Raw genomic sequence first — 27,728 nt, 5'->3', positions numbered from 1 at the left:
AGTGGTAGAGCACCTGCTTTGCAATCACAAAGCCCTGAGTTCAAACCACCAAAAAAAAAAAAAAGTTAAAGAGAAACAAAAGAGAAGTCGAGGCTGGGAATTCTGGAGGCAGAGACACTTGTTTTTCAGTGCAGGAACTCCTCCGCTTCTGGTTCCCCACCTATTACCAAATGGGAATAATTCCCCTTTCATAGAATCATTGTTTCTTTCAGAGAGTATCTACAGAATCCAAACACCCTGCTTTACAGATGACGAAACAGAGGCCCAGAGGAGGAAAGGGTTTGCTTACTGTCACCCAGAGAGCTCCCAAAGGGACAGAGAAAATGATACTTCCTGTCCCGACTACTTTTGGGCTGCCCTTTGCTCACAGTCGGGGTGCATCAGTTTTAGGAATTTGCAGGTGTGCTTGGCAGTGAACTGTAAGGAAGCATTGATTCACCGCCTCTTTTCTCCAGAGGCCAGCATTTTGCCTTATGACTTTTTGATGACTCTTCCTTTTAACACGCTTACAAAAAGACTGTGACACGTGTCAGGCCCGCTAGGTGCATGGGTTCAGGAGAATCAGTGGTGGTTGGAGAGCTGGCATTATGTCTGTCTTGGTAACACCTGGCTTTCATACAGTTGATCATCCCGTCCATAGTCTCTTTAGCCAAGCCATCTTCAATTTGAAAGAGGACTCCTTTCCACTGAAATCTCAGATCGTTTGCTGAACCAGGGCGAATGCACCGTGGACAGTGCGGTGCCAGGGGTGGCGGGAGGTTTCTGGCCGCCCCAGAGACGGTTCTGAGGCGGCACCAGCAACAAGAGTCCTCCTCCTGGGGCCACAAAATTTCTTAGCGGCGTGGAGGAAGGGGACATTAAAAGGGCGCTAGGTCGGAGGTGTTCTCTGAGACATCTCGCGCGCCAAGCTCGCCTCCGGGTCAAAGATGCTAAACCACACATTCTCACTCGGAGACACGGATTTCGCTCTCCGGGGAGTGGCGGGGGTTGGTAAATTAAAGCCACCAAGGAGGCGGGAGGCCGACGTGCACGTAGGTGCCCTGCCGGCCTGGTGAAGTCCGGACGGCACGCAGGCGCACTGGGCCGGTTCCGCGGGTACATAGCGCCGCGCCAAGCCGGGTTTCCTCTGGGTCGGACGTAGCCGGGCAGCGGGTCCCCCAGACTCCGCTGCGTTCCAGGAGTCCCGACGCGGCCTGTGGGGCGTGCTGGCCCCGCGGCGTGACGGCCCTGGCAGAGGCTGCGGTGCGCGCAGCTGCGGCACGCCGGGTTTAATTCTGGCGCTGCCGGCCGCGGCCCCGCCCCTCCGCCCCGCCCCTCCCCCGAGCTCCGGGCCGCGGCCGACAGAGCCCGCGAGCGAGGCGCCCGCTCCGCGTCGCTGGTCCCGGCGAGCTGCTGCAGGTGAGTGCGCGGGGGGCTGCGCTGCACCCCTTTCCTTGGCCGGGTTGGCTCGGGGAGGGGGGCCCAATCTCCAACTCCTGCTTCTGGCCGGCCCCCGCGCCTAGTCCAGCAAACTTGGCGCGCGCTGGGGACGCACGGCGACCGTGGCGGTGGACCCGCGGGCTCCCGCTCGCCGGGTTACCCCGGCGGCCTCAGGGCGGTCCCAAGGAGGGGGTCCGAGAGGTGGATTCGCCTCCACGGTCGCCAAGTTTGGCGTGCGTTGCGGCGGTGCAGCTCAGAGAGGGAGCGCAGCGCCCGGGGCTCCGGGCAGCGGGAAGTATGGGCCGGGCTTGTGGGCGGGAAGGTGTGGTGCCTCCCGACCCCAAGTCCCCGCACGCTGGCCCTTGGGTGGCCTCCGGGCCCCTGCTTAGCCCGGGGTGGGTTGCAGCAACTTTCTCTGAGGCGTCTCTCCCCTAGAGGGAGTGGCGGTCAGGACCCCTTTATCCGCCGCCCTAGAGCGGCAGGTGGCCTCGGGTCGCCCTCAGCCGACTCCGAGATGACTCTGGCCCGGGTTGCAAGGGCCAGGAGGTGGGGGAGGGGTGTGATCGCTCAGGCTCTCCGGGCCTTTGGGGACCGCCCAGGCCGGCCCGGGTACTTGCGGTGTCAGCTCCAGGGAGAGTGCAAGCGTCTTTAAACGGACTTGATCCCTGAACGCTCCCTCTTCCGTGTCACTTCGGCAGTCACTCCCTCAAGGCAGTCCACTTCTTCGCGTGATTGTTCATCCCCCTTCCTCTGGGTTGCCGTGGAACTTTTGGAGGCAACTTTTCGTGGCAGGTCCTGCAGGTCTGCGAGAGCTGTGCCGCACAGGGTGATCTGGTGAAGGCCTTGGTCGTGCCAGCGGCAACAATCAATGGCGTCCCCCAGCGCTCACTTTCTGTATGTCTCTCTGCCGAGTGCCAGCTCGTGGTAGTGTTAATGAGTTACCCTATAGGATAAGATTAACCGGGGAAGGTTAATCACTCAGATATATAATCGTTCATTTCCTCGGCCCACCTTCATACTCCCCACCTCTTCAGCTGGGTGGAAATCAGGGCTTCCTTGCTTACTTTTAGTTTATTCGCCTTGAGTTTTAGATGGTCCTTAGTTGTCTATCTGCTAGTGTCTCTTTTCATCCAGTGTTTTTTTACTAAAATATTGGGCACTTCGGTTTTATTTAAACATTTGAGATGTAATAAACATATAGTAAATGTACCCTCTTAACGTGCATGATTCAGTGGCTTTTAGTATATTCACTAAGTTATGCAGTCAATCATCCATAGTATTTTCATTGCCCCTCCCCCCATACCCCGTTCTCACTAATCCGTTCCCATTTCTGCCTCCTCATTCCTACGCCTTAGTTTTTAAGGTAGCTACCTGTGATAGAGATTGAGTGACAAGAGAGATGATTCACGTTGGTCCTTTTACTGTTAATTGGTTTGGGCAAAGGTGCTGTGTGCGCTGAGTCAGTTGAAGAAAAATTAAGTATGGGCAGTCCTGTGGGGAGATTAAAAAGTCTAAGGATGGAGGAGAAGCGGCCTGTGGAGGAATAATTGCTCCTTTAAAGATACACACATTGGGAATGCGTTTTATCCAAACCCCAGGGGTGCGTTTGGTGATCTGTCTGTGCTCTATATTTGCCTCATCCACAAATCATTCATTAGTTCTGCTGTGTGTGTGTGTGTGTGTGTGTGTGTTTGGGAGAGGTGTTAGGCAAAAAAGGACTGCAGGTTAAAAGTTTTTGTTTTTTTTCTTTGCTTGGGATGAATAAGTGCTACACTCCAGCCCTTAAAAATACTTTAAAAAAATCGTTCAAACGGGGCCTAAAGAAAGAAACCACAGATATTTATAGAGGCTCATTATTTTGTGCGAATCAGCATTTGTTCACAAATAGTCCGGTGAGTTCATGAGCTCATCCAGGGAGGAGGAGGAATTAGGGAGGTGGGGAATGACTAGAAGTGTGGGGCAGCACGAATGGGAGGTGAGGTCTGTTGGGGGCTGCACCTTCAGAAGCAGCAAAGTGGGTCTTCCCAAGAGACACTCCACCTGGCTTTTGTTGGATTACTTGTGCATGTTTTGAAAATTAGTGTTAGTGGGCAGAGTTGAAGTTCTCCAAACTATGCTTCTCCTGCACCCCCAATCATTTAAAGAAGCCTCCTTGATTGCGAGTGTTACAGGAAATTTTATGCCTATGGCATAGGCAACTTGGCTTATGCCATCTCATTTTTTTTTCTTTTTAAAGTATTTTAAAAATTAAACTATTCAGAATATATGGATTATAAACTTACAACATGACCAATTGTCACAAAGTCAATAACCTATAACAAGTACCCAGATCAAAAAACAACGTTGTAAGTGCAGCCCCAGACCCCATCATTGCCAGCTGTAGATCGGCTTTGCCTGCTTTTATGCTCTATACGTGCAATCATGAGGTACATACATCTTCTTACAATCTTGTTTGCAAGACTCACCTATGTTGCTGCTATAATATTCAGTCATCTTCATGGCTACCTCATGTTCCATTGTCTAACAGTATGATAGTTTATTTAATCTAGGGTTGAAGGGCATTTGAGCAGTTTGCAGTTTTTATCTGTGGCAAATACAACTTTGAGCATACCTACATGTGTACATATGCAAACTCATACTGGGTGTGTACTCAGGAATAGAATTCTGAATTCCAAACTAATGTTCAGGTTAGAAGTTTTGGTCAAGTAGATTTCCAAAGTGGTTTTGTGGTGTAGGAGAGTTCTGTCCTGGCCTTCTTAAACTGTAAAGGCAGATCTATAGCAAAAGCAGATCTGTAGCAGTGTTTCTGTCTGTCTGTATGAAGTCATGGGTCTAATACTCTTTTTTTTTTTTGGTGGGACTAGGGTTTGAACTCAGGTCTTTGTGCTTGCAAAGCAGTTGCTCTGCCACTTGAGCCACACCTCCAGTCTTGTCTTCTCTGCTTATTGGACTTGGGGGGTCTTGCAAACTATTTTCGTGGAGTGGCTTTGAAACAGGATCCTCCCAATCTCAGCCTCCCAAGTAGCTAGGATTACAGGCATAAGCCTCCAGAGCCCATTTTGCATTGTTTGTCATTGTTTCTTAACATACTATCTTAACATTCTTTCAGTCTCCTTGAAGTTTTAATTACTTTCATGTAATAATAATCATACCATCATTGGAAATGTGTGTTAATTTTTGGAATTTTACTATGTATTGGTGCAGATAAAGTCTTTGTGCATACAGTTTTTTTCTCTCTTTCTCGTATGTCCCATAAAATAGGTATTTCCCTTTTTTTATGGTTCTGAATCCTTATTGTTACACTGCTAGCCAGAGGCTTGACTTGTGCTAGGAACTAGGGTGGAATTGATTAAGTACATCTTTAATTTGTTAATACAGCAACTTAACTTGCAGTTCTGAAAACTCTGGTGAGGTCAACCCAGATAGCTTCTTTACAAATAACATAACTTGAACTTCTCTTGCACTTTCATTTACCTATCATGTGCAGTTTTTCTTTATGTAATACTTGTGGCAAGAGGTGCTGAGTCAGAAGCTTTAGGGGATAAAAGAAGACTCAGTATCAAGTAGTGTTTTTCTTTTTTGTTCTTGTTGTTGTCCAGAAATTATATATAAAATTTAAAATACCAGGTAAAATTCTTCTACATGAAAAAGGAGACTTTAACCTTTTCAATAAATATTGTGCTTATTTGAGTTCTGAATCAGAGGAGATCTTTCCTGTCTGGATGCTGAAGAGTGGCTTCTTTGCACAGTAAGACATAGGCTGAACTTTATGGGGTCTTCAGAAATTGGTTGGGGAGCAGATCTCTCTGAAGATAGGGACCACTGAGCATTCTGAGGGAGAAAGTGAGCCTCTCTGATGGTGGGAGTGAGGCTGGGCTCCCTGCCACTCTTCTGGAGGATGGTAAAACAACCTAACTAATATAAAGGCAGCCAAAGTTACTTGGAGCTCTTGGGAGAGAGCTGTTTTGTACATGCAAGACAGCATTGTGGGTTTGTTGGGGCTTTTGCAGAGATTAGGATTGGTGGACTGCTGCTTTGCCTAGTTGTGGCTCTTAACTCCCCTCCACCTTGTCATCTTAGATAAAATTCAGTGAAAATTTCCCTAACAGGCTGGTGGAGTGGCTCATGTAAGTGAGAGAGCACCTGTCTTGCCAGCATGAGGACCTGAGTCCACACCCTAGCACCACCAAAAAATAAATAAATAAAACCTTCATTTAGAATAAGCCAATATCTGTTAGCGTTAGTAAACAGTAGTTATATTTCTCTCACATGTGAGGCTGTGTTGGGGTAGTTCAGAGACAAACCCTCAGAGTTCATAGCAGGTGGAGAGAGAGAAAGACACAGAAAGGATGGAATTCCCCGATATTGGTACAAATGGCTCACTTTAGAGCGGGAACCAGGGAGAAGTTCATGTTGAGGAAAGGAGCTGGGTGATATTTTGGGGGAGTGGGCTAGAAAAGTGTGCATCCCATTTGGGCAATAGCTTTAGAAAATGGAAGGTGGTTGGTACTGCTTCACACATAACAGCCTGGCCAGTCACGTTCTTGGAGAGCCAGGGCAATGGCAATTTGAGATTGTGTCCTTTGTCCATTGAGTTTTGACTGCCAAGTAAGCCTGATGATCTTTGTGTAAATATTGTAGCTTTGGACTCAGACCACTTAATTGGAATTTATGATCTGTCTTTTGCTGTGTGACCTTTGCCAGGTTATTGAACCTCTCTGTGCCTCAGTTTCCCATCTGTGAAACAGGAATAATAAGCTGGTGTTGGGGTAGAGGCTTATAATTCCTCACTACTCAGGAGGCTGAGACAGTAGGATTCCAACTTTGAGATCAGCGTGGGCTACAGAGTGGAACACACAGCTCAAAAAGCAAAACAAAACAGGACTGAGGTATGACTCAGGTGGTGAAGTGATTGCCTAGCAAGCCCAGACTCTAAGTTCACACCCCAGCGCCACAAAAATAAATGTCAATAAGCAAGTAAATTAATAGAGAAAAAAAAAATCCATGGGGATAGCAAAGCACCTCCTTTGTAGGGTTTACTGTGAGGATTAAGTGAGTTCAAACTAACTCTGTTGATTGAGTTCCTCACAGACCTGCCCAGCATCAAGAACACTTGGAAGAATGGCTCGTTCACTATGTTGACTATTTCTTAATTGCTGAATTTTAAAATTTCTAATTCTTTCTCAGTGTGACTACTGCAAACAACAAAGAAAGGGTTTAAAATGAACACTAAAAGCTATCACTTCTCTCGGATCCCAGCTGGACCACAATTCTTTAAATGTGATAACTGCAATTTCTGTTTTTAGGTCTTCTGGTGGCTGTTATTAAAACAAATTACCCTAAAATTTAGTGACTTAAAGATGGTTGAATATTGTGGCTCAGGACAGGGTATGGCTGGATGATTCAGCTCGTGGCCTCCAGTTGTTGTGGACCTCTCTCTGGAGGGTCTAAGAACATTTTACTCTGGGTTTTATGTGCTAGTGGGGCAGCTGGAGGGCTGGCTCAGTACTGACTGCTGACCACAACACAAACATGGTGATTGTGTGTGTGTGTGTGTGTGTGTGTGTGTGTGTGTGTGTGTGAATTTTTTCAAATAAGAAACTGGCTCGCCCAAGTTTGGAGGCTTGCTAGTCTAAAATCTGTAGTGGAGGCCAGCATATGCAGCCCACGGTACAGATGAAAACCAAGGAAGTTCTGCTGGAGAATTCGTTCTTGCTCAAGGAGGCTGAGTTTTCTGTTCTCTTCAGGCCTTTAGCTGATTGGTGAGGCCTGTCCACATTATGGAGGGTGATGTGCTTTTCTTCCTAGAACCAAATTTACATGTTAACCTCCTCCAAAAACAACCTCCAAGTTCACACATAAATTTAACCATCACACCCCACGATAAGCCAGTTGAACATTTCATGGCCTTTTATGACTTTGCCTCACATGTTATGTAACATCCATTTTACACACTGTTTTGGTTGGACCAGATACAGCACCTGCTCAGATGCTAGGGGAGGGGACATAGACCCACTTCTTGTTGGGAGGAGTGTTAAAGAATTTGCAGCCTTCTTTTTAAACTGCTGTAGTTTATGTTTGATTTCACAAATTTAACAATATCTGTTAACTCCTTGTAGGGAAGCAGTGGAATTGATATTACCTCATACCTCTCTCTACTCCGCCTCCCAATTTTTATTTATTATGTTTTTATCTGATGATTTTTAGTCGTCTATAATTTTGGTCATTGATTGATTGATTGATTGACAGCACTGGGGTTTGAACTTGGGGCTTCATGCTTGCTAGGCAGACACTCTACCAGTAGAGCCACACCATCAGCAGTTTTCTCTATGATTTTAATGTTGCATTCCATTCTTTACAAGACTGTAGAGCTTTGAAAATTCAGATCTGTTGGAGAGTGTGTGTATTTGGGGGAAGGCAATGAAGAAAAACAAGGGATTTGCCTTGAATTTGGGAGCTTGATGGTGAGGCTCTTACTGAAACACTCTAGCTACTGGGGGTGGGATTGTCTGTGAGCACCTACCTTTGGTGAGTTTAGCAGGTAGTGTGCCAGACAGTTCTTATTTCCTTTTTGGCTTTTACACTCAGACCTGTTTGCTTTTTCCTTCTTTGTACTTTGCCTATATAAGTGCCACAATATAATGTGACTGCTGGAAGCAAATGCTGTTCTCACTAAAGAAGAACCTTGCAGCAGGTACACTGTGAGCATGGATGTGGATGCGCACACAGAAGGACCTGTTGGAAACCACTGTCCTTGTGCTATTCTCATTACAGAAGCAATCAGCTAATTGCAGGCAATTATACATTATAGAGCATGTCAGGAACCCTGGAACACGGTTGGAGGGTTTTTTTTTTTTTAATTCATTTAGTTAATGGAATTGAGCAGTGGGGCTTAATTTAACTCTCAGAAGACACACTAATCCTTTTTTCTATTATCTGAGCCCCTGAGGAGCACCTAAAGACTATTATTTCTCTTGCTGGTTTGCAATTATTGCATATTGCAGATAAAACTACATTTGATGTTTCTTTATATAAGTTTGATTTGATTTAGAGGCACATCTTTTGATAGCTGCAGTATGTGTTTGGCTAAATTAGAATTTGCTCATGTTTCTCTTGGTAATTCTGACTGGTTCACTCTTTTTTTTGAGACATGCTTGTTATGTAGCCCAGGCTGGCCTCAAAATTTCCATTCTCCCGCCTCAGCCTCCCAAGTGCTGGGACTACAAGCATGTGCCACCATGTGCAGCTGAGGTTTGTTCTTTAAGCTTGAGGAAAACTAAGAATAAATAATTGGTTTCTACTCCTATTTATGCTTCCCAAGCAGTTGGGATGGCAGGTGTGTGGTACCATGCCCAGCTTTGATTGAGATGGGGATCTCACAAACTTTTTGCCTGGAGGCTGGCCTCGAACCTAATTCTTCCAGATCTCCTTCTCCTGAGTAGCTAGGAGGTGTGAGCCGCCATGCCTGACGCATGTCATATTTCTAAGATTGATCCATGTTGTTGTATGTGGTCTTGGGTTGTTCCTTCTCATTGGTGTATGGTATTCCATTGTGTGACTATCCTGCTGTTTCCACTTTTGGACTAATATGAGCAGTACAGTCATGAGTGATTTTGTGCATGCTTTCTGGTGAGCATATGTGCACATTTATTTTGGATTTGTGCCTAGGAGTAGAATTGTTGGCCCATCCAGTTCAGCTGGAGCAGACACCACCAAAGTGGTTTTATCGGTTCATACTGAGCAGTGGGTGTGAGTTCCAGTTGCTTCACATCCTCACCACTGCTTATTATTGTCATCTTATTTTAATTAATCAAAAAAGGCTTGAACTCTTTTTTTACTTGTTAGCACAGTAAAATAGAAAAAGCTAAGCCAGATAAAGAATTCACCTACACCTGAGCGTGGTGGTGCACATCTGTAATTCCCGAACTTGGGAGGCTGAAACAGGAAGAACGTGAGTTTGAGGCCATTCTGGGCTACGTAGTGATACCCTTTCTCAAAAACCAGCAACAACAACAAAGCTAGAGACTTTATATAAGTTACTTAACTGATTGAGTGCTTCTGTTTCGCCATACTAAAAAATTCATTTCCCATGGGTTTTTCTTTTTTTCAAGGAATTTATATCTACTAAAGGTTTAAAGAGCTGAAACTTATGAACAAACCCTGCTCATTTTTATAATTAAGGTAATCAGTATGCTTGAAAACTGAAATTTTGATCATGCTGTTTTAGCGTTTCTGTTTTGTTAAATCGATAGATTGTTGCCTTTCACTGTGACATTTTTATCTGAGTCATGCTTTGCAGTGGCCTGGAATCAAATTTCCACATGAACCTATGAAAGAAAATTGATGCATAATTAAAATTGTTGTTTATTTATTTTACTGTTTTTATTACCATACATTAATAGTTTGTTACAAAGGTGTTTCATTGTGATAATTCCAGTGTACTTTGAACATGTTCACCGCCTCTATTAGAGTTCCTTAGCCCCTCTCCCCACCTTTTTCAAACAGTATTTGCTGAGTTTCATTATCTTGTCTTCCTTCATTATTGTGTGTGTGTGTGTGTGTGTGTGTGTGTGTGTGTATTGTAGCATTGTTCAGTCCTCTTCACCCCTCTCCTTTCTCCTCCTACGGATCCCTCCCCACAGTATCTGCCTTTAACATTTATGTCGCATTATTATAATTATCGTCATCCTCATTTTAGTTCTAGATTCCACATATGTGTGAAAACATCTGATACATTATTTTTTAAGGGGAAAAGCAGAAGGGACTTCTGTTTTTAAGTTTTAAGACAACCCAGGGTTAAGTTGGCTATTGCAAAGTTTCAATGGCAGAGCTGTAAGTTTTCCTACTTCTTAGAAAATAAAATGAGTAGTTTTCTTGGAAACTTTACCTATGATTTAGAGTGCTTGAACTTGTTTTGATTTCTTTTTTGTTGGCCTTTTGAAATTTCTTCCTTCAGCCTCTATTCAGGGTACCTACTTTGTATGATTCTTTTTAAAGATTGTGTGCCTCTTGAACAATGCACATAATTTGTTCTTATTCTGTGCATATATTCTCTCTTCCCTTAAATGCTATTAGGGGTATTGCTGAGCAAGGTGCCAATGCTGTGTGGTCTGGCACACCTGTGAGGCTTGTGGAGGTACTGTGTAGCCACTGGGCAAGAGTAAATCCTGGGTCACAGTGTAAAGGGTCTTGGGGAATGCAGGCCCTGACCTTTGGGGCATTGCCTCTTTTCAGAATTATAATTCATGGGTGAGAGGAGTTTGAACTCCTAGCAGGGAAAGAGTTGGGAGAGAAATGGTTGACGTATACTTACTTCATCACAAAGTTTCTCAGCCTTGGCATGCTTTCAGTAACTTTGGGAGAAGCAGTTCAAATCACTGACTGCTTAGGAAAAAAATTTTTTTTTTAAACTTTTTAAAGTTGAGTGAGTTCAAGGCTAGAGCCCCATGAGATCATGTAAACTTAATTGTGTTCTGCTAAGTTTTTTCCCAGAAATGGGGGAGGAGAGCAGTTGTGGCTGCAGAGTAGCATCTGAGAGTTGTCATGATGCGGGGAATGACAGAAATGTGGGTGGGAGGCCAGCACAGAGACACTGGCTTAAGGAATAGCAGGGCTTTTTATGGTGTGGCAGGGGTGGTGGTGGTGGTGGTGGTGGTGGTGGAGTAGTTAGGTTGACCTTCACAGGCAGTCAGAAATGTTTGTTGAATGCACATGTGTCATTTTATCAGTAGCATACTAAGGCAGTTGGGTCTGCCTGAGGCACTAACACCTCTCACCGTTACCCTGGCTTAGTGCCCACTGTGTGGTGGCTACCTTTAGGTGAGGAGGAATTTCCTGCTTCCCTTAGCTAAAGTTTAAACATTTACATTATAAAGAGAGTTGTCCTAGTGAGGTTTGACCCCACCTGCCAAGTGTGCACCCGAACCTGGTTTTTGTTCTCTACCACTCCCTCCAACACACACCTTCCTTTCCTTCTGTGAACTCCAGGTCATGAGGAGAGCTACAACTTATGCTTCCAATATTCAGTGCACTTGCTTAGTCAGGAGAATTTGATCAGTTTTTAGGATAATAGAGAAAGAACTTTTCTTTTGCAGGTTCATTTTAGCCATGCTCAGGAAACAGAAGACTCCAGCTTGGGTACTGGGGGAAACAGGAAAACCTTATTGGAAGGTCTTGCCTCCCTTTAGTGAAAGCCCTTGTGCTCTGGAGCTTTTCCAGAGAACCTGAACCCCTCTCACTCAGAAACAGAAGTTATGTTCTGTCTGGACTCTGCTCTGCCTGTCGGGAAGGGTGTGCCAGTGATTCTCCTCTTAATGTAAAAAATGAGTAATTAGGCCTTGAGGACTCTTGACTAGCCCCAGACCATTCCATAAAGTACTTTTGGTACAGTGGAAAAGACTGTTTCCTGTTTTGTCAGCTTTAGTAGCAAAAGGAGGAAATACTGCTTAAGGGGTCTGAAGTTTATAAAATTTGTAAATCATTTTCTTGGGAGCCTTTAATAAAACAGGTTGTGAACCTCTAGCCTCACATCTAACTGTGCTTACCTGTAAATGAGGCCCTTCTGATTAGGTCCTCACTTAAAGCTGCTGTTCACTTGTTGTCTGTATTGCAGGTGAGGCTGGGGGCACCAAATCCATGCAAACAGCTTCACCTTGAGCATCTCCCTCCCTCTCCATGACTCTCAAGATCCCAGGGTAGCTTTTCCTTCCTCATTTGTTCACCATTTATACCTTTATTTTGGGAATGGAGGTTGAGGGAGTCTAGTTGAATATAATACAATGACTAGGAACTTGGATCCTAGGGTCTGGACTCTACTGTTTCTTGCTGGGCATGTTTCTTTTGCTTTTCTGTGTTTGGAAAGAAGCATGGATGTCATTTTGCCATGTTAAATGTGTCCTGAAGAGTTTGTGGGCAAGGGATGGGGGGGGGGCAGGGAGGTAAGGTGAAGAAGGAAGACTCAGGATATAGGATTTCCTGATTAAAACTCCGCAGGAACATCTCCAAAGAGCTGCCTGTGTGCTTCTCGCCAGAGGAGCAGGGAAAGATTTGTAACTCTAGTGAGACCACAGTGGACCAGAGAAGCAGAACTCTGGCAGGAAGTAAAAGGATAGAACCAGGCTTAGGTCACCTGGGTTTTATAGGACACACCCACTCCCTGAAGTACCATCACCTTCCTCTCTCTATAACCTCTTAACCAAGTTTGCTGAGCAGAACAATCTTTTTCTGCTTGCAGGGTGGAACTAATGAGGCTATGTCACAGAGGAGCTGGGAAGATCTGTGAGATAATAGATGTGTGAGCCTTACACTCACATAGGACTTATACTGGTGTTTAGGATTAAGGGATTCCTGGTGATGGATTGCTGGGCAGCTGTTGAGGTTAGAGCATTGGCTAGTAGAGAATTGGGATGAGGAGTAATGAGATTCATTTTGGGATTCCAAATTGGTGCTTTGACCATGTTTTCTGAGAAATACCTATAGGATGCTGGTTGTGCAGAGCTCCGCTGGAGCTCAAAGGGCCTGTGGTGCAAACCACTCATCATCTGTAACAAGGTTTCCAGAGTGTCATGCATAAACTATGGGCACACTATTGGTTGTTAAGCATTTGATAAACTATGGGCACACTATTGGTTACATTGTATTTATACTTTCAGGGCTCACCCGAAGGCTTGGTTCCATTCACTACATCAGCCAAATGCAGGGGTTTGACTGGGGAGACCCAGAGGCACATGTGAACAAAAAGTATTGCTTGTTCTCATAGTCATTAAAATTAAGAGCTTTCCTTGGGCACTGGTGGCTCATGCCTGTAATGCTAGCTCCTTGGCAGGCTGAGTTTGGGAGGATCAAGGCTCAAGCCAGCCCAGGTAAATAGATCATGAGACTCCATCTCCAAAATAACCAGAGCAAAATAGACTTGAGGCATGGCTCAAGTGGCAAAGCACCTGCTTTGCAAGCACAAAGCCCTGAGTTCAACTCCAGTCCCACCAAAAAAAAAAAGAGCTCTCATTCAGCAGTGCAAGTTAAGAGAGTAAAAGAGGCAAATCATAAAGAAAATATTTGTCATATACATTTCTCTAACAAAGTTATCCAGAACTTGTAAAGAACAACTACAAATCAGTAAGAAAAATAAAAGTCAGTGTTAAAATTGAACGAAAAGCATTTAGTACTCATCAGGGAAATGTAAATTAAGACTACTATGAAATACCAATCCATACCCCCTGCAATAACTGAAATTTAAAAAACAAACAAATAAGATATTCCTGGTAACCAAATATTAACCCAGACATAGAGAAGCTCAAAGTCTCACGCTCTGGTGGAACTATAGATGGTTTAACCACTGTGGAAAGCAATTTGGAATTATAACTCATGTACTGAGCACATGTCCTGTGACTCAGCAGTTACACTCCTGAACATACATCCTCAATAGGAATGAGCATACATGTGCACCAAAAACATTTATAAGAATGCTTGTAACATCTGAGTTACAGATGTTACAGTGGCTCATGCCTGTAATCCTAGCTTCTTGGGAGGATGAGATCAGGAGGGTCACAGTTTCAGGCCAGCCTGGGCAAAAAAAGTTCATGAGACCCCATCTCAACCAATTGCCGGACATGGTGGAAGCTTAAAATAGGAGGATTGCAGTTCAGACTGTCCTTAGCAAAAAAAAAAAAAAGTGAGCCCCTATGTCCAAAATAACTAGAGCAAAAAGGGCTGGAGGTGTGGCTCAAGTGGTAGAGTGCCTGCTTAGCAAGTGCAAAGCCCTGAGTTCAAAGCAAAGTAAACAAACAAATGAAAGAATATCCATAATAGTGCCAATTAGAAACAACCTAAATCTTCACAATGGTAAAAGAAAGACAATTGTGGTATAGCTCATCAATGGAGTACTGCCCAGCAACAGAAAAGTGCAACGTACTGCTTTACAGAATGACATGGACAAATCTCAGAGATGATATATCAAGTAAAAGAAGCCAGAAGTAGCTACATGTTGTATTATTTCATTCATACGAAGCTCAAGAGGAGACAACTTACTATGGTGACAGAAGCCAGAGCAGAGCAAGAACTGGAGCAGGGAAGTACTGAGGAGTGAGATGGGGGCAACTCCTGTGGGCCTGGTAATGTACTGTATCTTTGATTTAGGTACTGATAACATAGATTTTGTTTTGTTTTGTTTGGATGGTACTTAGGTTTGAACTTGGGGCTTCGTGCATGCTAAACAGATACTCTACCACTTGAGCCACCCTGCCAGGCATGTGGGGTGTGTGTGTGTGTGTGTGTTGGATATTTTGGAGATTGGGTCTTGCCAACTATTTGCCTGGTCTGGCTTTGAACCTTTATCCTACTGATTTCTGCCTCCTGATTAGCTAGGATTACAGGCATGAGCCACCAGCACCCGGCAATGTAAGTGCTTTGTTTGTAAGAATTAATTCATAAAGACAAACATTTAAGATTTATGTACATTAATGTATGTGTGCTAATTGTTTAATTTAAAAAGTTACTAAGATCAAACATCTTAAAACAAAATTTTAAATAAATCACTTAAAATAAAATAAATTAAGTAAATATGGAATATTGTTCCCCCCCCTGCCAAAAAAAAAAAAAAACTGATTGACTAAACAAACCAGCACTAATAACAAGAACACATTGGAAGGAACGCAGTGGAACCCAAGAGCATGGGCCCAGCTGGTCCACGACTTTCCATTTTAAACCATAGTCCTTTTTTAGACGTTATAAATTCAGAGTTTCTAGCCTTCTCTCCTGACTGACTTAGCTATTCCTCCTTGTTTCTCCTCTGGGGATAGAAATCTACCATGGTCCAGTCTGCTGTGGTCAGAGGCTAAGCTCCTGTAGAAAAAAATAGAGCAGACAAGTCTAAGGATGGATGGATTTTCTTAAGAGAGGTAGGGGTGGAGAGGAAAGGTTTGCCATCCTTTCACATGCTCTCTTGCCCCATTTCTGCTTTCTTTGACTTTTCCAGCCACTGTTTTGATTGAGTAAAGAGTGTCCCCAGGGAATTCTTTGTCCCTTCTGAACTAAATCAGGCTTTCTCATGTGTGCTTCCAAAAGCGCATCTTAGTAGCTTGATCCTGTTTCTAGCTGAGCTCTTCCTTAGCAATGGTCTTACGAAGACCTACCACAAACTAGTCTTGTAGAGGGAGCAGTGCCCTTACATCATTTGAGGTTGTGGGATAATTTCCTAAATGCATGAAAATTTATACTTTCTGGTCACCACTCTTTGTACCAAATTACAAGGAATATTGGTCCTAAGTTGGTGTGAATTTAGCAATTCACATAGCTGTCCTGCATCTGTTATGTTCTTGCTAACACTGATAGAACTGTGGGCCACCAGATTCAGGACTTTACAAAGCAGAGCGTAGCATATCTCTCTCCCAGACTCTGGACATTTTGGATGGTCTGTGAACCCAGACTTGGCCTATGTATGTGGTGTCTGAGCACTGCCCTTGAACTTTTTATAGTGGGCATTACAACTGTGCCTTTTTTTTTCCCCTCAGATGTTCTCTCCCAATTAAAACTGACTCTCACCATAGCCCCTGGGTATGACAGTTTGTCAGTCTAGTTCTAGTAAGTACCCTGAGTTTCTCCTTTCCAATTTTCCAATTTGCCAAGATCCACCACAAATTTTCAAGAGGTGTTATGGGGTATTTTTCCTGCAGAAATTGGGTTTTAAGTAAATTTATGTGTGTTTTTATCAGAATAGCTATGAAAAGAGTCTTGACTTTGGGTGTTATTTTTCTTTGGCTTCTAGATAAAAAGTTTTAAGTGCTCTAGCAATTTTCATCGAGCTCTGTATTAATTGATGATTTGAAAAACAATTAGTCATCAAATCTTGGTAAGATTTCCAGGCAGAAACTAATACAAAAAGCTAAAAGAGAACTTGGGACTTTTTTTTTTTTAAGTGATTTCTACATCCCATAAAAATCGCAGACAATTATATTTCCTCCTTTTGCCAGGAGACTGGTTTGCCAGTTAAGTTTATAACCTTGATGCTTGTTTTATCCCCCATCAGTTAGACATTAATTACATGCCTGTGGAAGGGTGAGTTGCTGGACCAGGTCTTCTTTGAACTTACTATTGTTCTTGTCAAGGTCTTCTAAAGGTCAGCCAAACCAGTGGCTTAAGTGTTCTCTCTCCCCTAAAGCAATATTTATAAGGGAAAAACTGTAATTAGAAAAAGGCAGAGGTTAGTTTCTGTTTATTATATTTATTATGCAAATAGTTATCCTGAAAATTCACTGACAGTAAGACCTGCACATCAGTCTACCTTCTTTAGGCTGCTCTAGGTATTAATATTTCACTGATTGTTCAAACAGTTTTTAAAATGCTGTGGTTTCATCATTCACCTTAGACTAGATGATGCTCAGTGGCTTAAACCAACATATTTTTATTTCTTGTTCATCTCTAACATGACAGTGAGGCTCCACTGCCAGGATCTTTATTTTAGATGTGGGTTGAGTGTGTGAGCAGCCCCACTTTGGGACATACTCTCATGGCAGAGGCTAAGAAAGGAAATGACCAATCCATCCATGGCTGTTAACTCTTCTGCTTGAATGTCACTTCTACTTGCATTCAGCTGGCTGAAGCAAGTCATATGGCTAAGTGTGCCAACAATGGCTAGAGAAGTGTAATTAATTCTCCCATCTGGAAACATTATAAGTCATGTAACAATGGGGAGTGGTAGAAACTTCTTTTAGGGAGGGCAGCAAAACATAGTTTACCATAATGGAAAACCATATTTAATTCAAAAAGGTTTAATGGCCTTTATGCCAATTCAGAAACAAGTTTTTAGAGTTGATTAAATTTGCAGTTGGGGTTTTATTTTGAAAATATGGCCTCAGAAATCTGCCTAGATATGGAAAACAAGGTCTGCTTTTTGGATACGATTGATTAATTTTTTATGAGCTAGAGAGCTGTACCCACAACTTAGTAACTTTCCACTTGTCTCTCTAGAGTCTAGATCTGTATTTTAGTCAGTAAATTACATATCTTAGGCCCTGGTTCCAATCCTCAGCAATGAAAAAAAAAAATCACATATCTTTCTGGATACCTGTGGCTCACGCCTATAATCCTAACTACTTGGGAGACTGAGATAGAATGGATCACAGTTCAAGGCCAGCCTGGGCAAGTAGTTCGTGAGGTCCTATCTCCAAAATAACCAAAGCAAAACAGACGACAGGCGTGTTCAAGAAGTAGAGTGCCTGCTTTGCAATTATATTTAAACACTGAGTTCAAACTCCAGTCCCACCCCCCAAAAAAGAAAAATTACATTTCTTTAAATCTAGATTTTTCACATGTTGCTGTCTTATTGGTCAACTAATTTTTGTTTGTTTGCCTGTATTGATATGGCTTTGGCGACCAATTAAAGGTGGATAAAGTTGTCAAGAGAAGGTAGAAATGAAGCCTGTAAATGAAAATAAAAATTTGAAAATGAAAATAAAATAAAATCCATTCTGGCATTTGTGTTTAAAAAGTGAAATTGTAGAGCTGTTGCTTATTATACCTTATCATTTGAAAAGTGTAAAGTCAGTTCTTTGAAGAAAGATGGCAAATGACATACTGTGATGTAAGGTACAGAACTTCAGTGCTTCAGTTGTTTATTTAACACCTGCATGTCAGGGTGATTCAGAACTTCTGACATTTTGACTGTTGCTACAGCTTCCCCAGCAGGCGTTTGTATGATATGTCGGGGGAGGCAGACCCCTTATTTAGGCAGGAGTCTAGGATAGGTCCTGTAATTTTCATGAGAATGTTGAGATCTCTTCTGCTTGGCTGACTTCTAAAGTGGACCAACCTTCCACTGGTGACACAGGCTGCTGAGCTCTGGACTCTTCCTGAGCAGTTGACCTGCCCAACTCTTAGTGAAAACTAGAGTTTGTGAAATAGCATTCCTTCATGAAATTCTGAAGGATTTTACACATTAGTTCTGAAAGGAATAGGAGGCCTCAGCGGGCCCCAACCCCCTTGTTGTGTGAAAGGAATAGGAGGCCTCAGCGGGCCCCAAACCCCTTGTTGGAGAAACCAGTACCAAACACCCCATGTAGATAAGATAAGCAATGCGGCAGGGCTCGGTTAGGGCATATAGAATGTGAGGAATGTGAGCGGGAGGTACGTGCAAGATGTGAGGTACGTGCAAGATGTGAGGTACGTGCAAGATGTGCTCTGCCTGCTTGCCCAATGTTGATAATGAAAATATGCACGCCACCGCGGTCTATATAAGATTTCCCCTAAAGAGGCTCAGGGTCGTGCTTTCCTAACCGGTCCTGCGTGTCCGTGTGGGAGCTCGACCCTGGCTAGCCAGCCCAATAAACTCTGCTTTGTTGATTGCATTCACGCCTGGCTCTCTGTCTCTCGGGGGAATAGGATTCCGGGTCCTAACATTTGGAGGTTCCACCGAGATTTCATTTTCTCGAGAGACAGGACCTGCCTGCGAGAAAGCAGGGGCGATCCCAAGTCCTAGGCATTGGGAGGGGATCCCAGACCCTCATTTGGAGGAACTTGAGTGTTCCATTTGGGCCGCGGCGGGGATTCGGCCAATCCCCAGGGAGATTCATTCTGGGAATCTCGCAAAGAGGACCACAGGGTCCTATTGGGAGAGGCTTTCCTCTCATTTGGGCTCGAGCATTTTAGGAACCCTGGCGCCAGGTGAAGAACTAATTAAACTAGTCGACCGACCACCCGTCAAGTGGACTTTCGGCCTGATATCCCAGTTGGACGGTGAGGAGGTTGAATGGGGTGCGCACCAGTGTGAGAAAAGGACCGGTCCGAGCGAGTGCTGGAGAGTGTTTTGTGTGTGTGGAATTTTTGTTGTCTTCACCCTTTTTGTTCTCTCTCTCTTGGTGTTTGATTCTCCTTCCACAATGGGACAGGGACAAACAACCCCAAAGTCTTTGATCCTTTCTCACTTTTCAAAAGTTAAAGAAAGGGCCTTAAATGTGGGTCTGGTCATCAAGAAAGGTAAGTTCGACACCTTTTGTTCTACAGAGTGGCCCACCTTTGGAGTCGGGTGGCTCATTCAAGGTTCCCTCTCCCTAGACATGATCACTAAGGTTAAAGCAGTCATTTTTCAGCCAGACAATAGAGGCCATCCAGATCAAGTTCCTTACATTTTGGTTTGGGAGGATCTGGTGAGGAACCCTCCCCCTTGGTTAACAGTTTTTCTGGCCCACCCCTCCAGTTCAGTCCCCGGGGCTAAAACCCCAGTCACGCCCGCCTTGGTCATAAAGGAGGAGGAAAAACTTCCTCTTCCCACCTTGACCGGTCCTCAAATTAGGGCATCTCCTTCACCATCTCCAGTCTTACCAGAGAGTTCCCCCCTTTACCCATCCCTCGCAGGGGCAGAGGAAGATCGGCCGCCTCCATATATGACTCCCCCTAGCCAAGCCAATGCCCCGGAGGAGGAAATTTCCTCATCCTCCTCGACAGGACTGGCAGCAGGAGGAGGAATGGGTCGAAGACTTCGCCGCCGAGGGATCCGGGAAAGGGAAGGGGAAGACGGGCCCCCCTCATCAACACAGGGGGAGGAAACTGTCCCTACACTTCCAGTCCGGATGGTGGGCCAAGGGGGACCGGGAGGAGGGCAACAGTTTCAGTACTGGCCCTTCTCCTCCAGTGATCTATATAACTGGAGGACGCAGAACCCGCCCTTTTCTGAAGACCCCAAGTGTCTCATAGATCTCTTGGAGTCCATCATGCATACACACCGTCCCACTTGGGATGACTGTCATCAGCTGCTCAATACTCTTTTTACGACGGAGGAACGAGAGCGCATCCTCAACGAAGCGAGGAAGAACGTCTTGGGGGATAATGGGAGACCCACAACTCTCCAACCTGCCATAGACGAGGCTTTTCCCCTACGCCGCCCTGATTGGGATTTTGGGACCGCAGAAGGTAGGGAGCGTCTTTGGATCTACCGCCAGACTCTTATGGCCGGTCTCCGAGCGGCCGCTAGAAGGCCCACCAATTTTGCAAAAGTGAAAGCAGTCGTTCAAAGGGAAAACGAAAGCCCGGCCGGTTTCTTAGAGCGCCTCTATGAGGCATACCGTCAGTACACCCCTATTGACCCTGAGGCGGACCTCCACCGGTCTGCTGTGGTACTCTCATTCATTAATCAGGCAGCTCCAGACATTAGGAGAAAACTCAACAAACAGGAAAACTTAGGGGAGATGACTATAAGGGAAATGCTACAGGTAGCGAAAAAGGTCTTTACCGCTAGGAAAACTCCAGAAGAAAGGGAGGAAAGACGGAGAAAGGAAGACAGGGAGGCCCAGGAGAAATTGAGAAAGGAGGACCAGGAGTTCCAGGCTAAGGAAAACCGAAAGCAACAGAGAGAAATGGCCCGTATTTTCCTAGCGGGTGTCCGGGACCAACCCAGGGGAGGGGGCCACGCCAGAACCCCAGATAAGGAACACTGTTTTTACTGTAAGGAAACTGGGCATTGGAAGAGAGAATGTCCTAAGTTAAAGGGAAGAAGAGGGTTTGGAAGGAGACCGGGGGAGAACAGGGAAAGGGAACGAGCAGTAGAGCAGGCCAGAGTCCTCCTAGCCGGAGAAGAGGACTGAAGGAGACGGGGCTCGGACCCCCTCCCCGAGTCCTGGGTAACAATACATGTGGAGGGGAAGCCGATGGGGTTCATGGTGGATACCGGCACCCAATATTCGGTTTTAAACAAGGCACGTGGACCTTTGAACACGGCACGAACAAGTGTTGTTCAGGGGGCCACCGGTACGCAGTTATGTACATGGACTACCAAAAGAAAGGTGAACTTAGGAAAACACCAGGTCACACACTCCTTCTTGGTCGTCCCTGAGAGCCCCGCTCCCCTGCTCAGACGGGACCTACTCACCAAAATAGGGGCCCATATCCATTTTGAACCAGATGGAATAATTGTGAGTGATCGAGAAGGGAGCCCGATTCATGTCTTGTCCCTATCATTGGCTGACGAGCATCGTCTGTTTGAGAGTCAACAGGAACCAGGAGGGGACATGACTCATTGGGTAAAAAGATTTCCCACGGCCTGGGCAGAGACCGCGGGAACCGGCCTCGCCAAACACCTCCCGCCCGTAGTTATACAATTGAAGGCTTCTGCTCTCCCCATTCGGGTGAAACAGTATCCTATGCCTGAGGAGGCCCGAAGAGGCATAGCCCCTCATATCCACAGGCTAATAAAGGAAGGAGTACTGCGGCCTTGTCAGTCTGCCTGGAATACTCCTCTGCTCCCCGTCCGAAAGCCGGGAAGCGGGGACTATAGACCTGTGCAAGACCTACGAAAGGTAAACGAGCGGACCGAGGACATTCATCCCACCGTTCCGAATCCCTATACCTTGCTCAGCCACCTACCCCCCTCGCAAGTATGGTATACAACCCTTGATTTGAAAGATGCTTTCTTCAGCATTCCATTGTCAGAAATTAGTCAGCTGCTATTTGCTTTCGAATGGCAAGAAGATGAGGGCCAATCCGGACAGCTCACTTGGACCAGACTGCCGCAAGGATTTAAAAACTCTCCCCCCTGTTTAATGAGGCCCTGAGCCAGGACCTGGAACCTTTTTGCTGGAGCTACCCACGAGTCACTCTATTACAGTATGTTGATGACTTACTGTTAGCGGCAGAAACCCGAGAGGAGTGCATCAAAGCTGCTGAACACCTGCTAACGGAATTAGGTGAGCTGGGGTATCGGGCAAGTGCCAAGAAAACTCACATCTGTAAAAGGTCAGTGACATATTTGGGTTATCGGATTGCAGATGGGGCAAGATGGCTGACTGATGCCATGAAACAGACTATTCTGGCTATCCCATCCCCGACATCCACTAGGGGGGTGAGAGAATTCCTGGGCTCCGCAGGGTTCTGTAGACTCTGGATTCCAGGATTTGCGGAAATAGCCAGACCCCTATATGAGGCCACCAAAGAAGCTCCAGATTGGAGTTGGGGAGAGAGAGAACAACAGGCCTTTGATCAGCTAAAAGACGCTCTTTTGCAGGCCCCTGTCTTAGCCTTGCCAGATCCTACAAGACCATTCACTCTGTTTGTAGATGAAAAAAAGGGGGTAGCCAAAGGAGTCTTGACCCAACAGCTAGGTCCCTGGAAGAGACCAGTGGCATACTTTTCCAAGAAATTAGACGCAGTAGCGGCAGGATGGCCCCCCTGCCCCGCATCATAGCGGCCATTGCTGTGCTGGTGAGAGAAGCCGATAAACTAACCTTTGGACAGGCCCTCTGGGTAACGGCCCCTCACCCGGTGGAGGGAATCCTTAAACAACCCCCTGGGAAATGGATGACGAATGCCAGGCTCACCCACTACCAGGGGCTCTTGTTGGATTCCCCTCGGATCACATTCACAGATCCCGTAATCCTGAACCCTGCCACCTTGTTGCCTAACCCGGAACTGCAGACACCTGTCCATAACTGCAAAGAATTCCTCTCCGAAGTTACACAGGTACGGGCTGACCTAAAGGATACCCCCCTGTCCGGCTGCAAATTAAACTGGTACACGGATGGAAGCAGTTTTTTCCAAGATGGAGCCCGAAGGGCAGGGGCAGCTGTAGTCGACCAAGAAGGAAATACGGTATGGAGCAGCGCCCTCCCACCCGGAACATCAGCCCAAAAAGCGGAATTAATTGCCTTGGCAGAGGCCCTGGAGAGGGCAAAAGGAAAGCGAGTCAATATCTACACCGATAGCCGCTATGCTTTCGGTACCATCCATGTCCACGGGGCCATCTATCGCGAAAGAGGATTCCGCACAACAGAAGGAAAACATCTAAAGAACCTAGTCGAAGTCCAGCGTCTATTAATGGCAGTGGAAAAACCGAAGGCAGTGGCAGTGATGTATGTCCCAGGCCACCAGTCTGCCAAGACGCCGGAAGCTGTCGGTAACAACAGAGCAGATCAAAAAACAAAGAGAGTAGCAATGGTGAGTCCTCCCATGGAGACAGGGCAACCTTCCACGGTTGCGGCGATAGACGTGCCAGTCCCAGAGCTCCCTCCGCTACCCCCCCGACCAGAATACTCCACAGAGGATTTCATTTGGATGAGAGCCCACTCCCCCTTTAGAGAAGGGGAAGACGGATGGAAAAGCGACTTGGAAGGCAAGTTAATTCTGCCTGAAAAACTCGGACGATTCCTGTTGGCTAACTTACATAAGTCCACCCATTTGGGGTGGAGAAAATTACTAGACCTGTTGACATCTGCGCAGCTCCGATTTCCGAACCAGACCATAGCAATCCGCCAAATTGTGGAAGATTGTGCCAGCTGCACAATCATGAAACCAGGACGAAGGGAGGGGCACCATACAGGTACTCGGGAACGGGGGAGGGCTCCGGGAAGAAGTTGGGAAGTGGATTTTACTGAGGTAAAACCGGGAAAGTTTGGGTACAAATATTTGCTGGTATTCATAGATACCTTTTCAGGCTGGGTGGAGGCTTTTCCTACAAAGAAGGAGACGAGTCAGGTAGTGGCAAAGGCTTTGCTAGAGGAAATCATACCCAGATATGGGGTGCCCGAGGCAATTGGGTCAGATAACGGTCCGGCTTTTGTTAGTAAAGTCCTGCAGGGACTAGCCCAGACTATGGGGGCCAATTGAAAGCTACATTGTGAATATAACCCCCAGAGCTCAGGGCAAGTAAAAAGGATGAATAGGACACTAAAGGAGACTTTAGCCAAATTGGCCCTGGAGACTGGCGGTGATTGGGTGACGCTCCTTCCCTTGGCCATCTTCTGAGTCCAGAACTCCCCTTATGTCCATGGGCTAACCCCCTTTGAGATCTTGTATGGGGCTCCACCCCCCCATCATTCAGAGGACCTTAAGCCCAGAACTAGGTGATCTGGCCCCAAATTACCTGACCATGTTGCAGGCTTTAGCTAAAGTGCAACAACGGATTTGGCCCTTAATTCAAGCATACCACGCTGTTAAGAGGGACCCGGCTCCGGAACATGGCATAGTCCCGGGTGACATGGTATGGGTTAAAAGGCATCAATCCAAAACCTTAGAGCCTAGATGGAAAGGACCTTATGTTATACTGTTTACTACCCCTACCGCCCTCAAGGTTGACGGCATCGGACCCTGGATCCATTACTCCCACGTGCGTCGAGCCAATCATCAAAAACACGAAGAGGCCAGAGAGTGGACTGTACGGCGGCACCCAGACAACCCATTGAAGCTGAAGCTCTTGCAGCCCCAAAAACATGCAGAGTCTTCAGGAACCAACACGAATAAACTGGATGATCTCCCTGATCCTGCTCACTGCTCAGAGCGGGAGCCTTGCTGAAACCAACCCTCACCAGCCTTATAAACAAACCTGGATACTTACCGATGGGGAGACACACACCACCCTCAACGAGACCACTCACACCGCCCCATTGGGAACTTGGTGGCCAGAACTACAATTCTGCTTCAAAGACATCAATCCTGCCTACAAGGCCGCCGCCCCGGACATAGCTCGACGCTGGGGTTTTTATGCCTGCCCAGGGCACCAAAAGAACAAAGACTGTGGGGGGATACAACACTCTTTCTGTAAGTCATGGGCATGCGTCACATCTAACGATGGTGACTCGAAATGGGCATTATCAAAGCCAGACCTGCTCACATTTGCATTTGTAAATGGGGCACCAAGGATAACACCCTGGAGAGGCAGCAGTGGGGGGGGCCCGATTTTCATGGGGGGCACAGGTTTTGGGGGCCGAAGCCTTCCGAGTTCCAACCGGGGTTGCTGGCCCACAGATCTAGATAGAATCAAGGTCACTTTCACTGAGGCTGGCAAAAAGGACACCCCTGGGTGGATACAAGGAAAGGTATGGGGACTTGTGTTTTATACAACTGGATATCCTGGCTCAACCATAGTAGTCAGATTAAAAATTGAGCCCACAGGGCCACCATCCACAGCAGTAGGCCCTAATAGGGTACTTAGGCCACCCTATGTAAAGCCACCTCCCCGACCTTCCACAACTCACCACCTTTCCTCTACCACAGCTCTGGTTAATGTAGCAACTCCAAGACCATTAGAAACCCGCCCTCCCAGGGGAAACCCAAAACCCAGTCTCAGGACCGGGTCTAAAGACCCCCTCTGGGACCTGGTAGACGCTGCATTCCTGACGTTAAACCACACCAACCCTAGCATGACTACCTCCTGCTGGCTGTGCTACAATGTGAGGCCCCCATTCTATGAGGCAATAGGGCTAAATATCACCTATGATAACTCAACTAGTGACAACCCCACCCAATGTGCCTGGGGAAACCATAAAAGAGGTCTAACCATACGACAGATAAGTGGCCAAGGAACCTGCTTAGGGAAGGTGCCAAGGGATAGACAAGGTTTGTGTACTGTTGTTACAAAAGAAAACAACAACTGGGGCAGCACTATTAAATGGGTAGTTCCAAAGGGCAAGGGATGGTGGCTATGCTCACGGTCCAGGCTCACCCCTTGCCTATCAACTAAGGTGTTTAACAGCTCCAAAGAATTTTGTGTCATGGTGGCTGTGCTGCCCCGCATCCTCTATCATTCAGAGGAGAGTCTATATTCACACTGGAATACAAAAATGGTTAAAGGAAAAAAAAAAAAAAGAGAGCCTATTTCTACTTTAACCATTGCTACCCTGCTTAGCTTAGGGGTGGCTGGGGCAGGGACCGGCATAGCCTCCCTGGCCACTCAACATAAAGGGATGTCTTCGCTGCGCACAGCCATAGACAAAGATATAGAGAGAATAAAAACCTCCATTAGCCACCTAGAAAAATCCCTCACTTCTCTGTCTGAGGTAGTACTTCAAAACCGACGAGGTCTGGACTTGTTGTTCCTCCAAAAGGGGGGACTATGTGTTGCTCTAGGGGAAGAATGTTGTTTTTACGCTGACCATACCGGAGTTGTTCGTGACTCCATGTCTAAACTTCGAAAGAGTCTGAAACAAAGAAAACGAAAAAAAGAGGCCAGGGAAAGCTGGTTCGAGTCTTGGTTTAACCAGTCCCCATGGTTGGCTACCCTTTTATCTGCATTGGCAGGGCCAATAATAATCATCCTATTACTTGTTACCATAGGACCCTGGATTCTAAACCGACTTATGACTTTTGTCAAAAGTTGAATTAATACTATCCAACTTCTGGTCCTCCGCCAACAATATCAGGCTCTTCATCCCCTTGAGAATGATTCCTCAATTTAGGCCGTAAGAAAAGGGGGGAATGAAAGGAATAGGAGGCCTCAGCGGGCCCCAACCCCCTTGTTGTGTGAAAGGAATAGGAGGCCTCAGCGGGCCCCAACCCCCTTGTTGGAGAAACCAGTACCAAACACCCCGTGTAGATAAGATAAGCAGTGAGGTACGTGCAAGATGTGCTCTGCCTGCTTGCCCAATGTTGATAACGAAAATATGCACGCCACCGTGGTCTATATAAGATTTCCCCTAAAGAGGCTCAGGGTCGTGTTTTCCTAACCGGTCCTGCGTGTCCGTGTGGGAGCTCGACCCTGGCTAGCCAGCCCAATAAACTCTGCTTTGTTGATTGCATTCACGCCTGGCTCTCTGTCTCTCGGGGGAATAGGATTCCGGGTCCTAACAGTTCCATTAGGGTATTGGTTCTTTCTTTGAATCAGCATGTATCATGCCCTCGGCTTACATTATTAAGGGATAAGGAATAGTTTAAATAACAGAAACCCTCACACAATGCTGTCCATTTTGCATCTCTTAGCAGCTCTTCTTTAAAGAGACAATGAAAAAGTTGTCCTAGGCCTTGATAGTAAATGCTGGGACATTTCTTGGGAACATACTTGATTTATTGAATAATACAAATTTTGTAAACGATTTCAAGACATTTTCACTTGTTCTGAATTTAGTTTTTTTTTTCTGTTTTTCTTAAATTAAGATAAATGTAATTATATCTAGTTTTAAAAGCTGCCTCAATCATTTTAGAACAAGGTTGGGTATAAATACTTATGTTATTCTTATTCCATGCAGTTAAAATTTTAAGAAGATCCTGGGTCTATGAAATACACACACACACATACAGCTAGATCCCACTCCTTTCTGGGCTCACCTAGTCTCGTTGTTTATCCTAGCAGGTATATGTGCTTGGAGGAACTGGGATCTCTGTCCCAGTACTCAGACTCAAGGCAAGAAACTCTCCCAAACCCTTTTGCTAATGAGGAAGGGGCTGCTAGTGTGTCCCAGGGTTTGCTCTTAGGTGGGGGACCCGGAATGGGACTGAGCTGGCTGAATGTAAACACCAGAATGGGGAGCACAGATCTGGAAGGGACTTCATGTTAACTTTTAAATTTAGAGTTGGAGTTTTGACAGGCTACTTTGGCTTACATATAACACAGCTCACTC

At 45.8% G+C, this 27,728-nt stretch overlaps 1 protein-coding gene across 2 annotated transcripts in view; it reads left to right on the top strand.

Moving 5' to 3' along the window:
* Window positions 1–1,313: 1,313 nt before the first annotated feature.
* Window positions 1,314–27,728, top strand: part of Kank1 (KN motif and ankyrin repeat domains 1) — a 204,263-nt gene continuing 177,848 nt past the window's right edge. For both annotated transcript variants that reach the window (XM_074051974.1, XM_074051971.1), the window contains exon 1: window positions 1,314–1,398. The gene's annotated coding sequence lies outside the window, so the exon portion shown is untranslated. The remainder of the gene's footprint in view (window positions 1,399–27,728) is intronic.

This window comes from Castor canadensis, chromosome 13 (genome assembly GCF_047511655.1).
Source record: "Castor canadensis chromosome 13, mCasCan1.hap1v2, whole genome shotgun sequence".
NCBI lineage: Eukaryota > Metazoa > Chordata > Mammalia > Rodentia > Castoridae > Castor > Castor canadensis.
This window is presented reverse-complemented; position numbering and strand designations above follow the sequence as displayed.